We start from the raw sequence: 16523 nt of genomic DNA, 5'->3' as shown, positions 1-16523 counted from the left end.
AAATAAGATCACATAGAAAGTAAAGCACATCAGGCTATCATCAGACTTCTCAGCAGAAACCTTACAGGCCAAAAGAGAGTAACATGATGTATTTAATACAATGAAGCAGAAGGGCCTCGAACCAAGATTACTTTATCTGGCAAGATTATCGTTTAAATTTGAAGGCAGGATTAAACAATTTCCAGATAAGCTAAAGCTGAGAGAATTTAGCTCCACAAACCATCTCTACAGTGTATTTTGGAGGGACTGCTATAGATGGAACTGTTACTAAGGTTTAATAGCTGTCACCAGAGGCAATAAAACCATAGTAAAGAAAGTAGAACAGTTCATTACTAAGCAAATACAAAATTAAATCAACTATCCCCAAAGTCAATCAAGGGATAGACAAAGAGTACAGAATATGATACCTAATATATAAAAAATGGAGGAGGAAGAAAAAAGAGGAGAAAAAAAGAACCTTTAGATTGTGTTTGTAATAACATAATAAGTGAGTTAAATTAGACTCTTAGATAGTAAGGAAGTTAACCATGAACCTTTGGTAACCACAAAACTAAAGCCTGCAATGGCAATAAGTACATACCTACCGACAATCACCCTAAACGTAAATGGTCTGAATGCACCAATCAGAAGACATAGAGTCACTGAATGGATTAAAAAAACAAGACCCATCTACATGCTGCCTATAAGAGACTCACTTTAAACCCAAAGACATACACAGACTAAAAGTGAAGGGATGGAAAAAGATATTTCATGCAACTAATAGGGAGAAACAAGCAGGAGTTGCAGTACTTGTATGAGACAAAATAGACTTCAAAACAAAGAAAGCAACAAGAAACAAAGAAGGACATTATATAATGATAAAGGGGTCAGTCCAACAATAAGATATAACCATTGTAAATATCTATACACCCAACACAGGAGCACCTACATATGTGAAATAAATACTAACAGAATTAAAAGCAGAAATAGAATGCAACACATTCATTCTAGGAGACTTCAACACCCACTCATTCCAAAGGACAGATCAACCAGACAGAAAATAAGTAAGAAGACAGAGGCACTGAACAACACATTAGAACAGATGGACCTAATGGACATCTACAGAACTCCACACCCAAAAGCAGCAGGATATACATTCTTCTCAAGTGCACATGGAACATTTTCAAGAATAGATCATATACTAGGCCAGAAAAAGAGCCTCAGTAAATTCAAAAAGATTGAAATTGTACCAACCAGTTTCTCAGACCACAAAAGTATGAAACTAGAAATAAATTATGCAAAGAAAATGAAAAAAACCCAAAAACACATGGATGCTTAACAACATGCTCCTAAATAAACAATGGATCAATGACCAAATAAAAACAGAGATCAAGCAATATATGGAGACAAATGACAACAATAATTCAACATCACAAAATCTGTGGGACACAGCGAAGGCCATGCTAAGAGGAAAGTATATTGCAATACAGGCCTACCTCAGGAAAGAAAACAATCCCATATGAACAGTCTAAACTCACACTTAACGAAACTAGAAAAAGAAGAAGAAATGAGGCCCAAAGTCAGTAGAAGGAGGGACATAATAAAGTTGAGAGCAGAAATAAATAAAATTGAGAAGAATAAAACAATAGAAAGAATCAATGAAAGCAAGAGGTGGTTCTTTGAGAAAATAAACAAAATAGATAAACCCATAGGCAGACTTATCAAGAAAAAAAGAGGGCCTACTTACATAAACAGAATCAGAAATGAGAAGGGAAAAAATCACTACAGACACCACAGAAATACAAAGAATTATTAGAGAATACTATGAAAAATTACATGCTAACAAACTGGATAACCTAGAAGAAATGGACAACTTTCTAGAAAAATACAACTTTCCAAGGCTGATGCAGAAAGAAACAGAAAATCTGAACAGACCAATTACCAGCAATGAAATTGAACTGGTAATCAAAAAACTACCTAAGAACAAAACTCCTGGACCAGATGGCTTCACCATTGAATTTTAGCAAACATTTAGTGAAGACCTAATACCCATCCTCCTTAAAGTTTTCCCAAGAGTAGAAGAAGAGGGAATACTTCCAAACTCTTTGTATGAGGCCAGCATCATTCTAACACCAAAACCAGGCAAAGACTCCACCAAAAAAGAAAATTACAGACCAATAAACCTAATGAACGTAGACATAAAAATACTCAACAAAATATTAGCAAACCAAATTAAAAAATACATCACAGAGATCATCCATCATGATCAAGTAGGATTCATCCCAGGGATGCAAGGGTGGTACAGCAATCGGAAATCCATCAACATCATCCACCACATCAACAAAAAGAAGGACAAAAACCACATGATCATCTCCATAGATGCTGAAAAAGCATTTGACAAAATTCAACATCCATTCATGGTAAAAACTCTCAACAAAAGGGGTATAGAGTACAAGTACCTCAACCTAATGACAAACCCACAGCAAACATAATACTTAACAATGAGAAGCTGAAAGCTTTCCTTTATGATTGGGAACAAGACAAGGATGCCCACACTCCCCTTCTATTCAACATAGTACTAGAGGTCCTAGCCATGACAATCAGAAAAAAACAAACAAATACAAGGCATCCAGAAGGGAAAGGAAGAAGTTAAATTGTCCCTGTTTGCAGATGACATGAAAATCCACAAAGAATCCACTCCAAATCTATTAGATCTAATATTGGAATTCAGCAAAGTTGCAGGATACAAAATTAATATACAGAAATCTGTGGCATTCCTATACACTAACAATGAACTAGCAGAAAGAGAAATCAGGAAAACAATTCCATTCACAGTTGCATCACAAAGAATAAAATATTTAGGAATAAACCTAACCAAGGAAGTGAAAGACCTATACTCTGAAAACTACAAGACACTCATGAGAGAAATTAACGAAGATACCAATAAATGGAAACACATCCCATGCTCATAGATAGGAATAATTAATATTGTCAAAATGGCCATTCTGCCTAAAGCAATCTACAGATTCAATGCAATCCTTATCAAAATACCAACAGCATTCTTCAATGAAGTAGAGAAAATCGTTCTAAAATTCATATGGAACCACAAAAGACTCCTAATAGCCAAAGCAGTCCTGAGAAAGAAGAATAAAGCTGGGGGGATCTTGCTTCCCAACTTCAAGCTCTACTACAAAGCCACAGTAATCAAGACAATTTGGTACTGGCACAAGAACAGACCCATAGACCAATGGAACAGACTAGAGAGCCCTGATATAAACCTAACCATATACAGTCAATTAATATATGATAAAGGAGTCGTGGACATACAATGGGGAAATGACAGCCTTTTCAACAACTGGTGTTGGCAAAACTGGGCAACTACATGTAAGAGAATGAAACTGGATTATTGTTTAACTCCATACACAAAAGTAAACTCAAAATGGATCAAAGACCTGAATGTAAGTCATGAAACCATAAAACTCTTAGAAGACAACGTAGGCAAAAATCTCCTGAATATAAGCATGAGCAACTTCTTCCTGAATGCATCTCTTTGAGCAAGGGAAACAAAAGCAAAAATGAACTCATGGGACTACATAAAACTATAAAGTTTCTGTACAGCAAAGGACACCATCAACAGAACAAAAAGACATCCTACAGTATGGGAGAATACATTTGTAAATGACGTATCTGACAAGGGGTTAACATAGAAAATATATAAAGAACTCACACACCTCAACACCCAAAAAGCAAATAATCCAAATAAAAAATGGGAAGAGGATATGAAGAGATAATTCTCCAAAGAAGAAATTCAGATGGCAATAGAAACATGAAAGATGCTCCACAATGCTAGTCATCAGAGAAATGCAAATTAAAACCACAATGAGATATCACCTCACACCAGTAAGGATGGCCACCATCCAAAAGACAAACAACAACAAACATTGGAAAGGATGTGAAGAAAGGGGAACCCGCCTACACTGCTGGTGGGAATGTATATTAGTTCAACCATTGTGGAAAGCAGTATAGAGGTTCCTCAAAAAACTAAAAATAGAAATACCATTTGATGCAGGAATTCCACTCCTAGGAATTTACCATAAGAATGCAGAAGCCCAGTATGCATCCCTATGTTTATCGCAGCACTATTTACAATAGCCAAACATGGAAGCAACCTAAGTGTCCATCAGTAGATGAATGGGTAAAGAAGATGTGTTACATATACACAATGGAGTACTATTCAGTCATAAGAAAGAAACAAATCCTACCATTTGCAACAACATGGATGGAGCTAGAGGGTATTATGCTCAGTGAAGTAAGCAGGCAGAGGAAGACAAGTACCAAACGATTTACCTCATTTGTAGAGTATAACAATGAAGCAAAACTGAAGGAACAAAACAGCAGCAGACTCAGAGTCCAAGAAGGGACAAGTAGTTACCAAAGGGGAGGGGTGGGGGAGGGTGGGTCAGGAGGGAGTGAGATGGGGATTGATGGGTATTATGTTTAGTACATATGGTGTGGGGGGTTCATAGGGAGAACAGTGTAGCACAGAGAAGGCAAACAGTGAATCTGTGGCATCTTACTACACTGATGGACAATGACTGCATTGGGGTGTGGATGGGGATTTGATAATATGAGTAAATGTAGTAACCACATTGTTTTTTCATTTGAAACCTTCATAAAAGTGTAAATCAATAAGACCTTAATAAAAAAAATAGAGTAACGGATGACTCAAAGTGGCAGATCAGCACATTCCCTTTGGCATAGGAGGCCAGAGGTATTAATGACTATGGATTCAGAGCCAGAGAATTTAGTAGATCCTGAGAAATATTCCTCAGTTAATGCAGGCTGAGCTTCCCCACCCAGCACAAGGAGAGTCTTACCAAGGGTGCTCTACTGGCCATTCTACTTGGCCCAGATTCTCTCTCTACTCTACTGTGCTTAGAAGGATCCTAATAGTGTGGGACTACCTTTCCACCACTGTTAAGGTTGTTTCAGTCTTCAGAAATGTTAACAGAGCAGGTCTGATTGCTGTCCAGCCTTGCTGGTCCAAGAGCCATGCTGCCTCTTTAAGCAACTAACTCTACCATCTGACCTATGCCATATGACCTTCAAAGTTTAACTGTCAACTTTTTAAGTTTCTCAGCTGGCACCTTACTGTGGCCTCCAGGAATGGCAATATGGATCCTTATCACAGTGGATATAGAAGCAGTGGAGAAGGAGCAAGGGAAGTTGTTAGCACAGAGTTAAATGCGTAATGCAGTATCAGATAAGGGTTGATCAAAAGCAACAGGACAGTGAACAGATTTTTAGAACCAAAAATTCCTTTTGCCAGCACCAAAATCCTACTGAGCACCAAAGTGCCTTGCTTTCCAGAAACGTTCGGAAAGCATTTGTGGAATGGGAATGGAGTGGGAGCTGAAGCTCCATCAACTCAGGTCTTGTAAATCCTCTGTAAATTCAAGGAAGTACTCAGGTTTCTCACCATCCCTAGGGCAGGGACTGCAGGCTAAAGGTGAGGGAGGCCAGTATGTTCTGTTAGAGTAAAGAGAGTTAAGGTAAAAGTAGGGATATATGTAGATTAAAATCCTCTGGAGGCTCAGAGCTCTCTCCCAAGATGACTTTTATCAAAGGGTTACTTATTACCTAGGTTTAACTCGGTTAGTACAAACTCTTTGCTATTCACTCTAAACAGTTCTAAGAGCACACATTTCCAGATTGCATATGGTGCCTTTACACCTCTTGTCCATTTACATCCAATTCTGAAATAGAGGCTGAGAGAGGTTAAGTGACTTACCCAATACTAACTTGTGTTTCCCAAAAAACACAGTTAGTGGCAGAGCTAAGCACCTGAACCATGGTAATCTGGATCCAGTGCTCATGCCCCTATCCGCTACACTGTACCTCACTCAGGTGCCATGCCCAACACCTCACATCCATAATCAAGCCCACCTGAAACAACAGGAAAGCCCTAAGGAAATGCTACAGCACAGCCAGTGTCTAGTTAGGTCTTAGGTCCTTTTGATAAGTGGACCACATGTCCTCTGCCTCCAATACTGACCCAGGCCCAATGCCATCGCACTGTGTGTTCTATGTCTGGCATAGCCAGAGCCAGGCTATGTGTATGAGTGATGGAGGAAAGACTCAGCCTGTCTGTCTGTGATATTACATTAGCTTGTGGATTTGAGCTCCCTGAACCACTACGATCAAGTTCTTTTTTGTTAGCACACCTACCTTGGCAGATGCTAGCATTATAGCTGAACAGATGTTTTCCATAGAGAACCTGTTTCTGATACCTTATGATGAAGAATCACCTTCAGAGAATAAACAAATGTACATACCTGTAAGCTCCAGCAAGACACAACCATCTATTTCAGATGAGAAACAACAAATGCTCTGTGCTTTGGGAAATAGATATCAGACAGACTGAAAGTCACTCAAGGATTTGTTTTTAAGTGTCATTTCTATTTGAGTCTTTTTGCTGTCCTTCCCTGCTTCCAGCAACTGCAACTGGAACATTAATTCTGGATTTTACTGTTTTATTTCCCCCAGTCAAGTTTGCATCAAACTGACAAAAGACATTTTTATAAACTGAGTTATGCTAAATGTGGTAATTTAACATATGTCTGTTGTGCTTGAATTTCAACCAGAGAGAACATGGGTAACCAGTATATAATGATGTTTTTTCCCCAAAACTTTGTAAATTTCTACTGGTTTATTGTTTGGTGTCTTTTTTAATGGCCAAAGTGTTCCCAGAGGTACCAAGATGTCATGCAATTCATTTCATTGTTTACAAATGGTTATAACTGATCACACTGATCTGTCTCAGAAACGTGTTGTGGAGTGATTAATATCATTTTATTGAATAATGACATTTCATGTTTCATTTACATTGTCCAGTCAATTGATATTTACATGGTAACTAATTCTTAGTGTCATGAGCTCCCTTTAATGAGGAAAAGTCAAGTGGGATACATGTATTACCCAATCTTAATTTAAGTCAGCTACATGTGGTAGGCTAAATAACTATTCCAAAAGGTAAGTCCACATCCTAGTCTCTGGGACCACTGAACATTACATTATATGGCACAGAGTCTGCAGACGTGAGTGAGTTATAGACTTTGAGAAGGGGAGATTACCCTGATGATCCTAAAGTATCCTCGTAAGAGAGAGCCAGAGGGGAATTTGACACACATGGAGAAGAAGGCAGTGGGACCACAAAGGCAGAGTAGGGAGTGATGAGGCCACAAGCCACGGAGGGCCAGCAGGCATCAGAAGCTGGAACAGATAAGAAATGCAGTCTCCCTAGAGCCTCCAGAAGAGGCCCAGTCCTACAGGCATCTCAATTTCTGACCAGTAAAATTGACTGTGGTACTTGTCACAGCAGCCCAAGGAATCTGACACTTTATGTTTCTGTGTGTTTTATATAAGCCAATTATTAGACCTTGGTGCATTTATTGACAAATACAACATTATATGCACTAGTTAGATCACTATGTTAGATCACAAAAGCCTTCTTTAATGCATATATATTGAACTATACTATACACAGTGTCTAAGCATTCCTCCTGTCTAATAGCTATTTAGTCAACAAGTATTTGATTGGCTACAATGGGCAGACATTATGGTGAACTTGAAGACATTATACCCTGATACAAACTGATGACTATAATTGTCTAACTGTCTGAGTGATCAACATAATAGTCCCGACTGGTTGCAAAGCATAGATATTAAAGAGTCTGGCTGTTATTAAGAGCAAGAATTGTCCACCCACTCCTAATGGAAACTTTAACAACATCCTCAGAATCTTTTAAGCATTCCTTGATTTGGTTCTTAAAATCAATTTTATATAAGCATGTAACTAATAAAAACTGAAGGCTAGTATATAAACCTAACATTGATGGAGCTTATAAACCTCAGAGCACCAATTACTTCGGTATTTATGATTTAATATCTTTTTGTTCTCAAACTCATATTGAAACATTTTAAGCAGACCAACAGAAAAATCATGAAGACAAAAAAACAAATATCTGATCAGATTCTGAGACTTCCAGACCAGTGTTTAACTTTTTATTATGCAAATGATTCAATAAATAGTATAACAAACCTCACGTAGCCATCATAACTACAACATTCCGCCATCCTTGGTTCATTTTACACTTCTCTTTATTCCCCATTCAATTATTATTTATATACAGTTCTTTATAGAGGTAAAATTTACATATATTGGAAAGCAAAAATCTTAACTGTTTAATTTGGATAAATATATATTACTACATATATATGACAATATGTACATGTAACCCACATTCCCTATACAGATATAGAACATTTTCATCATCTCAGAAAGTTCTGAGATGTCCTTTCCCAGCCAATTTACACCCTCAACCCAAAGACATTCATTATTTTCACACCACAGATTAGTTTAGCCTATTACAGAACTTCATAAATACAATCATGCAGTATATGCTCTTACTACATTTTGTGACTGGGATTTTTCACTCAGTATGATATATGTGAGATTTCCATGATGATGTGTATACCAGTAGTTCATGCCTCTTTTTTTCCGACTAGAATTCCATTGTATGAATACACCACATCTATTTATCTACTCTGTTAAAGTTGGACACTTGAACTGTTTCAAGTCTTTAGGTATTATAAATAAGTCTTCTATGAACATTCTTACAAATTTTTGGTGTGAACATGTGCTCCATTTCTCTTGGGTAAATACTTAAGAGTGGAATTCCTAGGTCAAAGGGTAAATAGCAGTGTATTTCATAATATATGAATTAATGTTCTGGGTTCCCGCAAGTAACTTGCAAATGTTTCTTTTGACAAAACCAAAACATCCTTTTAAATTATTTTTCAAGACAGAGACAGTCCCTCAAGAATATACCTTTGTTGTGGTAGGTAGCAACATGATATATAATGACACTACTTGCTAAGCATATACCCTTTTTGGCAAAATCCTGGGGTGACCATAATACTTATAGAGGATTGCATTTTGAGAAACAAGCTTTATTTAAGATTTTTTGCACCACTTCACAGCATCCCTAATTTCCAATACACCATCCATCATTCCTGCTTTCAGTCTACTTTTTACAAGAATAGGCAACTGACATGGTACGGTTTGAAAGATTTAGGTGTTAGCACAGAAAGATGAGAAAAATGGTTTTAGGGGTTTGGCCTAGAAAAAAGGATCTTCCATTTCACTCAGTTTGGCTCACCAGAAGTTATTTTGGAATCATAGTAATAAAGAATATATGTTTGCTGAGACTTGTCCTCTGGTCAAATATTTCTCTTTGGAATCTGTTCTCTGGGGTGATGGGGTTGATGATGAAGGGAGGAAAGTTGGCTGTGGTAGTAGAGAATTGCAAGAGTCCAGAGTTGTGTTCTCCCCATTTCTGGATCCCCATACATCTTAAAATCAATTTACACTAAGGCCCTTGCACTTTATTTTCCACCACTAGCCCTCCTCTACTGACCTTCAAGCATAGTATACGCTGAGTCATCTAGAAGAGGTGCCATTTTCCTGCTTAATGAAAAAATCTCAGGGGTATAGGAAAGGCTACCACATACAGTTGTACACGGACCAGGGAGGATATATACATGAGAAGGTACCCTGTGGAGTTGTACAGTATGCAATCTGCACAGCCATCCATGGTGTATAAGACAATATATCTGAAGAAACAAACAAGTACAGTCCCATTAAATTAAACTAGATTGACATAACTTCCACTTATTAATCATGGTCTTCCTTTACTTTGTTAGTAACTTCAGAGGTAGTTCAGCCAGTCCTATTCTATCCTTAATCCTTAGGCTATATTTAGGCATTGCTTTATCAGTCCTTCTTACCCATCTTTCCCTTATTTTCTCTGCCCAAACCTGAAAATTTCTCTTCTAGCTCCTTCCCTGTCCATTCTTTCAATTTGGCTTCCCTCAGTTAGACAATTTCCCCTCAAAGTTTTCAATTCTGTGCATTTCTATAAACTTATTTTTCTCTGCTTATTGTCTGTGAAGCTTTTCCAGTAGAAAATATTTTCAAGAAACCAGATGCAACTGTCACAAGTAGCCATTTTTACTCATTTTTTTCCCTTCCATTGCCTTGTGGTTTAAACATCCAAGGTTGCACTCACGAGCTTGGCCTCTAGTGCAGTGGTAAAATATTCCCAACTGGCACAAAATATGACACACAGGATGAAAACCATAGGCAATAAAGGATGAACTGTAGCTAGAGTACCATCTAGACTTCCATTATCTCATCTACAAGTCGGATAAGAAATAGTAGATCTGTTACTTGACTGTCCCATCAGAATTCCCTGAGGATATTTTGCAAATACAGATTCTTAGTCCCCACCTCCAACATATTCTGGTTTATTTTGTCTAGGGAGATGGCCTGGTAATCTGCATTTTAAAAATCAATCCCTCCCCCACGCAGATTTTTTTTCATACCATAAATACTGTGTGTTTCTTTAAAGCAAAGAAGGTGATCTTGGGTCTAGTAAAATTGAGTAAATATAATCTATCCTATCTCCCCAGTTGATTATAACTAGGAGACAAAATTTGAAACAACATTTTTGAAACACTGAAAGAAAAGACTGGCCTGTAAACCCAGAATTCCATGTCCTGTAAAAACACCCTTCAACAATAAAGGGAAAATAAATACATTCTCAGTTGAAGGAAACCTAAGGGAATGCATCACTACTAAACATCCTTTAAAGAAATTCTTCAAGTAAAAAGGAAATAACAACTAAAGGAAACCTGGAACATCAGCAATGACTAAATAGCAACAAAAATAGTAGATATCTATGTAAATAAAACAGATCACTTTTTGTTCTTTAACCTGGTTTAACAATATAATGTTGGTCAAAAGCAAAAATCATAAAAGAAAACTTTCTGAAGGGAGAAGGCTAAAATGACTGTATACTTATAAGTTTTCTTTATTTTTTGTGACATGGTAATGTATTAATGTTAATTATATTGTGTAAAGTTTGGTGTGTATTGTATTCCCTTCAGCAATCACTGAAGAAATAATCAAGGAGATATAGTCAAAATCCCGGTAGAGAGATTTTAATGGAATTCTAAAAAATTATTTGAATAACTCAGACAATGCAAGTAAAGGAAAACAGAGGAATGAAAAACATAAAAGTAAAGCAGGAGCTATAAGTAAAATACTACACTCAAATACAATTATATTAGTAACTGCATTCAATGTTAATGGATTAAACAAATTAAAAATAGTGATATTTAGGTTGGATTTAAAAACAAACAAAACACAGGCACACAGTATGCTTTCTATAAGAAACCTAATTGAAACATAATGATACAAATAGATTAAAAATGAAGGGATAAAAAAAGATTTAACATATAAATACTCATCAAAAGAAAAAAGCTGGAATGGGCATATTAGTACTAGACTAAGTAGACCTCAGAACGAGGAAATTTACCAGGGACAAAGTGGGACACTGCACAATGATTCATCAAGGAGACATAAATATTCTAAATGTGTATGCAAATGACAACAAAGCTTCAAAATAAGTGAAGCAAAAACAGAACTAAAAGGAGAAATAAATTCACAATTATATTTGGGCTTGTCAACATTCCTTTCTAAACAATTGATAGAACAAGGAGTCAGAAAATCAGCAAGGATATTGAAGGCTGAACATTATCAACTAACTGGATCTAATTGGCATTTATACAATCCTCTATCCCCAAACAGCAGAATATACTTTTTCAAGTACTCGAAAACATTCACCAAGTTAAACCACATCTTAGGCTATAGAACAAACTTTGTAAAACTTAAGAGAATTAAAATTACTTGAAACATATTTTCTGACCATAATACAATTAAACTAGAAATTGATAACAGAAGAATGTCTGGAAAATCTCCAAATATTTGGAAATTAAACAACACACTGGTACATAAACCATGGTTCAAAGAGGAAGTCTCAAGAAAGTTAAAAAATACTTTGAACTGAATAAAAATAGAAAAAACTGTTTCACAATTTGTGAGCTGTACCCCAAATAGTGCTAATAGAAAATTTTATCACATTAAATGCTTATATTAGAAAAGAAAGGTCTCAAATCAACAACTTAAGCTTCCACATTCAGAAATCAAAAAAAGAAGACAACTAAACTGAAAGTAAGCAAAAGGAAGGAAATAACAGAGAGAAGAAATTAATTAAATTGGGACAATGAAAGAGAAAAAAATAAATTAAACAAGAAACTGAAACTATGAAAAAAATCAAAACAAAACTGATAAATCTCTAGGTTGATGATCAAGTGAAAAAGAGAAGACACATATGATAAATATCAGGAATTAAATACCACTGACTCACAGATATTAAAGGACAATGAAGGAATGCTAAAAATAATGCTATGCACATAAATATGATAGGTTAGATAAAATGGGCCAATTCCTTGAAAGACAAAAACTTATAAAAATTCACTGTATGAAAAAATAAATAACTTGAATAGGCCTTACATCCATTAAAGAAATTGATTGCATAGTTAAAATTCTCCCAAAAAAGAAAACTCCATACCCAGCTAATTTCACTGTAGAATTCTACTAAGGATTTAAAAGAGAACACTTAGAATTCTTTTGATGAACCACCATCACTCTATCAGAACCAGACAAGGAAGAGAACTGTGGACTGATATCCCTCATGAAATAGATATAAAGATCCTCAACAGAATCTTAGCTATTCAACCCAGCAATATATTAAAAGAACAATACATCATCACCAAGTGGGATTTATGCCCAGAAATACAAGCATGGTTCATCATTGGAAAGTCAATCAGTGTAATCCACTGGAAACAGTGGATTGAAGGTACTAAAGGAAAAAAAACATAATTATATTTAAAAAATGCAGAAAATAATTTGACAAAATTCAATACCCATTCAAAAACTCTCAGCAAGCAAGACAGAAGGGAAATTCTCAATCTGATAAAAATGCATCTATAAAAACCCTATAGCTAACATCATACCTAATGACAAAAGATTGAATGCTTTCTCCCTATGATTAGGATCAAGGCAAGGATGCCCACTCTCATCATTCCTACTCAGTGTCACACTGGAAGTACTAGAAAGTACAATGAATCAAGAAAAAGAAAGGAAAGGTATACAGATTGGAAAGGAATAAATAAAACAATCCATATTCTCTCATGACATGATTGTCTACAAAGAAAGTCTCCATTAATATTAAAAGTACTTAAAGTTACTAAGTGAGTTTGACAAGGTCATCACAGGTACAACACCAACCTTCAACTGATTTCTATAAACTAACAATGAATAATTGGAAATCAAAATTTTAAAAGAATACCATTTACAATAGGCCCCCCATGAAATACTTAGGTATAAATCTAAAAGCATATGTTTAGGAACTGAATTAGAACTAAATAAAAATAAAAATACAACTTATCAAAATTTGTGGGATGCAGCAAAAGCACTGTGTAGAGGGAAATTTGTAAAATTAAATACATATATTATAAAAGAATAGAGACCTATAATCAATTGCCTAAGAATCCATGTTAGGAAACTAAAGAAAGAAGAGCAACTTAAGAATAAAGCAAGAATTTGTTCACCATGTAAGAATTTGTTTGTTATGCTTCAGAAGATTAGAGACTGTTGAGAACTAGGCTTGGGGTTGATTAATGATTGTGCATTGAGTCCCCTATACAGAATTTTATTGTTGTTAACAACCATTTGATCAATAAATATGAGAGATGCCCTCTCAAAAAAAAAAAAAGAATAAAGCAAGGAAAAGGGAAGGAATAATAAAACTTAGAAACAAAAATTGAAAGCAAGTTAATAGGGAAGTCAACAAAACCAAAAGCTGGTTCTTGAATAAGATCAATAAAATTGATAAACCTCTAGCCAGGTTAACCAAGAATAAAAAGGGAAAAGAAAAATTGGTAATATCAAGAATAAAGATGGACCAGCATTACTGATCCCATGGACATTAAAAGGACAATTAGGGAATACTATGAAAAGCTCTATGCCCACATACTTGATAAGTTAGATGAAATGGACCAACTCCTTGAAAGATGTAAACTACCAAAACTCACAAAAGGAGAAATAAATATGCTGAATAACCCTATTTTAAGAATGAAATAAATAATTAATTACCTTTTAAAAGAAAACATCAGTCCCAGGTAATTTCACTAGTAAATTCTACCAAATATTTATGAAAGAAATGATATCAACTCTCCACAATATCTTCCAGAAAATTGAAGCAGAGGGAATACTTCCTAATTCATTCTATGAAGCCAGCATTACCTTAATGCCAAAGCAAATAAAGACCCTACAAGAAAGGAAAGCTACAGACCAGTATCTCTCATGAACATAGAGGCAAAAATCCTCAATATAATATTAAGAAACTGAATCTAACAGTGTATAAAAAAAACATACACCATGACCAAATGAGATTTATTCCAAGTATACAAAGCTGATTCAACACTCAAAAATCAATCAATATAGTACATCACATCAGTAGGCTAAAGAAGGAAGATCATATGATCATATGAACAGATGCAGAAACAGCATTTGACAAATCTAGCACTCATTTATCATAAAAACTCTCAGCAAACTATAAATAGAAGGGAAATTTGTCACCTTGATAAAGATTATTTACAAAAATATCTCCAGCTACCATCATATTTGAGATGGAACTTAAGTACTAGGGATGCTTTCCCCCAAGATCAGGAGCAAGGCAAGGATGCCCTGTCTCACCACTCATACTCAACATCCTACTGGAACTCCTAGGTAATACAATAATACAAAATAAGAAATAAATGTACACAGATTGAAAGGGAAGACTTTTAAATATATGAACTGATTATGTATAAAATCCCAAAGAGGCTACAAAAAGGTCTCCTGGAGGTAATAACCAAGCATAGCAAAGTCACAGGATAGAAGATGCAAAAGACAATTGCTGTTCCATATGCCAGCAATGAGCAGCTGGAATTTGAAATTTAAAGGATACCATTTGCTATAACACTAAAAAACATTAAATACTTAGGTATAAAGCTGTAAAAAAAAAAAGTCATGCCATCTTTATGTGGAAAACTACAAATCACTAAATGAAAGAACTCAAAGAAGATCTAAATCAATGGAGAGACCTACCATGTTGTTGTATTCACTGAGTCAATACAGTTAAAATGTCAATACTCCCAGACTGTTCTATATATTTTAAGAAATCCTAATGACGATCCCACAAAGGTTCTTTATACCTATAGACAAGCTGATTCAAAAATTTTTATGAAAAACTTTAAAAAAATAGGATGGCCAAAACAGAATAACCAAAACAATTTTGAAAAAAAAAAAAACAATGTTGGACTCACACTACTCAGTATTAAAAGATGCCTAAAGCTACATTAATCAAGACAGACTGATATTGACCAAAAGGACAGACATATATACCAATGGTAAAGAATGGTGAATCCTGAAATAGACTCATATAAATGTGTCAGTTAACTTTTGACAAAGATAAAAATGTAATTCAGTAGAGGAAAGGAGAGTCTTCAACAAATGGTGTTGGACCAGTTGCACATCCATACAAAAATGAGCTTTGACCTGTACTTCACACTGTATAACAATAACAACAACAAAACAACTTTACAATGGATCAAAACCCTAAACTCTTGGAAGAAAACAGGAGAAACTCCTTGTGACCTTAGGTTACACAAAGATTTCTTAGATATGATACCCCAAACCACAATCCATAAAAGAAAAAAGTTGAAGAAGCGGGACTCTTCAAAATTTAAAAATTTCACTCTGTAAAGGACACTGTAAAGTAAATGAAAACATAAGCCACAAACTGAGAGTCACATATCCAACAAAAGACACATATCCCAAAACTCTGTAAGGAAATAAGCAACCTGATTTTAAAAACTGGGTGAAAGATTTGAATAGACATTTCACCAGATACATGGATAGCAAACAGACACATGAAAAGATGATCAATATCATTAATTATCAAGAATATGCAAATTAAAACTACAATGACATGCCATTATACCCCTACTAGAATGGCTAAAATAAAAAATACTCATAATACCTAAGGCCAGTGAGCCTGCAAAGCAACTGGAACTCTCATATGTTGCTGGTGGGAACGCAAAATGCCACAGCCACTCGGAAAACCACCTTGGCAATTTCTTATAAATTAAAGCATGCACTTACCATATGATGCAGCAGTCCCACTCCAAGGTATTCACCCTAGAGAAGTGAAACTTACACTCACACAAAAACCTGTATATGAACATTTATAGCAGCAATATTTGTAGTTACCAAGATCTGGAAACAACCCAAATATCCCTCATTAAGTAAGTGGATAAACATATTGTGGTCAGCAAAAAAAAAAGGAACAACCTATTGATAACTACAACAACATGAATGAATCTCAAATACATTATGCTTATTAAATGAAACCAGTCTCAAAGGTTACATACTATATGACTGCATTCATGTGGTATTCTTTAAAAGGCAAAATTATAAGGATGGAGAGCCTGTCCATGGTTGCCAGGGATGGTGGGTAGGAGGATACTTTGAC

General features: G+C 35.5%; 1 long non-coding RNA gene across 1 annotated transcript in view; it reads right to left on the bottom strand.

The window, feature by feature from the left end:
• LOC108405176 (uncharacterized) overlaps positions 1–16195 on the bottom strand; it is a 44363-nt gene extending 28168 nt beyond the window's left edge. Inside the window, exon 1 of the long non-coding RNA XR_001855107.3 lies at positions 16154–16195. This is a non-coding gene — a long non-coding RNA (uncharacterized lncRNA). The remainder of the gene's footprint in view (positions 1–16153) is intronic.
• Between the last annotated feature and the right edge of the window lie 328 nt (positions 16196–16523).

The sequence above is a fragment of the Manis javanica genome, chromosome X (assembly GCF_040802235.1).
Source record: "Manis javanica isolate MJ-LG chromosome X, MJ_LKY, whole genome shotgun sequence".
NCBI classification, from domain to species: Eukaryota; Metazoa; Chordata; class Mammalia; order Pholidota; family Manidae; genus Manis; species Manis javanica.
The sequence above is the reverse complement of the archived record's forward strand: the minus strand, read 5'-3'. Positions and strand labels throughout refer to the sequence as shown.